The sequence below is a fragment of the Chinchilla lanigera genome, unplaced genomic scaffold (genome assembly GCF_000276665.1).
Source record: "Chinchilla lanigera isolate Chin_1 unplaced genomic scaffold, ChiLan1.0 scaffold00143, whole genome shotgun sequence".
In the NCBI taxonomy this organism is placed as follows: domain Eukaryota; kingdom Metazoa; phylum Chordata; class Mammalia; order Rodentia; family Chinchillidae; genus Chinchilla; species Chinchilla lanigera.
Genome location: NW_004955544.1, coordinates 320,729 through 323,751, shown reverse-complemented (window position 1 = coordinate 323,751; position 3,023 = coordinate 320,729).

The window sequence follows — 3,023 nt, the reverse complement described above, 5'->3', positions numbered from 1 at the left end:
AAGGGAAGGGAAGGGAAGGGAAGGGAAGGGAAGGGAAGGGAAGGGGAGGACAAGAGAGAGACCAACAGACAGGGAGACCCAACTAAACACACACAAACAAGTAAATCCAAACAACAAAACACAGCATAAGAAAGTCCTGGGGAAAACTGAACACTGAACTAGTACTTGTGTTTGGGGTACAGACAAGGAAGTTGGGCGGGCACTGTAGCCTACATAGATGATAGATGACCAGGAGAGTTGGAGGAAAGTTTTAACATTACTATCTCTACTTCCCTGTGAAATCTGCACCTCACCCCCCAGATGCCAGTAGCCTCAGGGTAATACGAGGAGAGCCAAGGAAGTGGAGAGAGTAGGTGTGTCTGAAGCTGTGTTAACAGCTCCCTAAACCACCTCAGTGTGTGACAGCTGGCTTTTTAAAACAACTATTACTTTAACAGAATACAACGAATACACTAAAAAGCAGAAGAGGGAATATAAGAGTGAATCATGCACAGTACAGACAGATATTCTTTAATCAAATACAGTAACACCTCACTTCATGAGCACTTCTGTTTGGGAACAATTCGCTTCATGAACAGAAGCGTTTGGAAAAATTTTGCTTCTATTTGCTAACACCACATTGAGTGAGGAACAAAAACGAGGTCATCTTTCCCAGAATTGTGGAATAAATTAAGTTCTTGAACCAAGGAACCACTGCAAGTATATGTAGTCTGCATACATACATGTATAAATATGCACATAAAATACAATGCATTACATATGTAAAACTTATATGTTTCCATGCATATTCGTGTTTACATATACAAATGCATGTAAGTGTACTCTATACATACAGTTTATATAAAATTGACATGTATGTGGTAGAAATGCAAAATACTTTGCTTACTCTAAATGAGTTTAAAAATGAAAATAACCACACTGGCCCATGAATGTTAGGCAACTTCAAAAAAGCAAGACTTGCCTCACCTCCCTGTTGCTGCTCACCATCTTTGGAGTCAACATCACTCTTCTAGAAGGAAAGGGATGGAAATGCTACCTTTGGCTAGTGAAGGGGTCCCACAGGAAGGCATAGTCTGTCCAGCCCCCAGCACTACCACCTCAGGTCTCTGTGGGAGTCCTAAAGGAGTAGACTGAGGAGGGCACAGGACTGGGGTCCAGGCTCTGCTAAGAACCAATTTGAGAATTAAGGGAGGATGGAAGGGACTCAGAGGATCCTATTTTGTCCCTGCTGCCAGACTTGGGAGGCCCCAGGAGTGGTGCTGGACATGAGGTCAACTTACGTCAGGTCCATGGGATTAGAGTAAGGTGAAGACCTTGTTCTGAGATTCACTCTGCAGGTGGGTGAAACAGAGAGGGTTGTAGCTCTGTTACCTCAAGGTGAGGTGCTGTGGGGAGATTGAGGAAGCTCCCCCCAATAGAAAGTCCCTCAAACAATTCAGTTCAGCATCTGTTATCTGCCCTAGGCCACCGAGGTCTGACTTGTAAGGTGACCCTGGGAATCAGCCTTGGTCTGAGGGAAGCTGACTGAGGTCTGAAGGGGACCAGGGTCCAGGTTCAAAAAAGAGCAAAGGGTAGGACCCTGAGAGAAGACAGAGCGGCCAGAAAGCATCCTGTTCTACTTCTGCTGTCAACTCCAGGAAGCTCAGGCATGGTGGTCAGTTGTGCTGTCCCCTAACTTCCACCTTAGGGTTGGAGGAGAAGGGAGGGTCTTGAGCAGAAGTGACAGAGTACAGACTGAGAAAGAGGAACCTAGACTCCAGAACAGAGAGCAGATCCTACAGAAATTTGCCCCTGTTTTTAGCCCTGGAAATCCCATGTGGTTTAACAAGTACATGTTCTCTGACTTCTGCATCTGGGCCTGAGAGAAGATAGAGTGTTGACAGAAGAATAACCTTGGATGTTGCAGGGAAAATGTCCTGAGCCGTGCCTAGAGTTGCAGTGAGGACTGAGGGGACCCAGGACACAAGAAGATCAGTCCTATCCCTTCTGTCATACTGAGGTAGGTTCTGAATCCCTGCTGCCTTCAACTCCTACTAAGGATTGGGAGAGGGGCACTCTGGTCAGCAGAGGAACAGAGTACACACCTTGGCCAGAGAGGACTCAGAGTATTAAGAAGACCAGTACTCCAGATAAGAAAGTGACCTCCACCCTGCTGTCAGCCAACCCTGGGAGGGCTTGGGCAGAGTGGCCCAATGCAGTGTTCCTTGGCTTCTGCCTCTGGAGTGCCAAGGAGGAGTAGGCTTGGTCTGAGAGCTGGCCTCAGGTCAGTAGATCTATGACATGGGAAATCTGTCCCTGCTGTAAGACCTGGACCATAAGGAAGAGTCACTACGCCCCTACTTCTACCTCTGAGGTCTCAGGGACATAGTGGCCTTTGTTCACAAGATGCATCCACAGGTCAGCAGAGGGAAATGGCCCTGGCTCTCTGAAGAGGAAATATTCATATCGCGGTGTGCTGCAGATTAAGGAGGGACTCTGGAACCTGCTTGTTCTGTCAGCCTTGGGAAACCCCATGGAATGGTGTCCATATGTACTGGATCTTCACTTCTGTCTCCCTGGAAGGGAAGTGACACCTTCTTGCAAGAACCATCACTAGTTCGACAGAAAGAGGAGGCCAGGATCTGCCATAAATCAAGGTACCCAACATTTCCCCAAATAAGGGACCTCACAGAGCCTGGATCCCCCTACTCTCAGGCTGTGGACTCATGGAAGAGGGCTGCATGTGAACTGTTCTCAATTCTGCTTCATGGTTAGAGGTAGGAGGTCTCAGGGAAGTGATTTCGTTCAAGGAGTGACAACAGTGCTTAATTCTTTTTATATTTCGATCAGTTATGCATGCTTATGTCTGGTAATCTGAACAACTGATTTGAAGACAACAATATGCAGTATAACAATCATTGGTGAATTCCTACCATCTTGTCTAGTGAAACTCTGTTTCATCTCTAATGTTTTTTTAATGTTTTTTTATTCTCTTTAATGGTTTGATAATCTTGCATTCTTACATCTGGTAATTTGAGCAACTT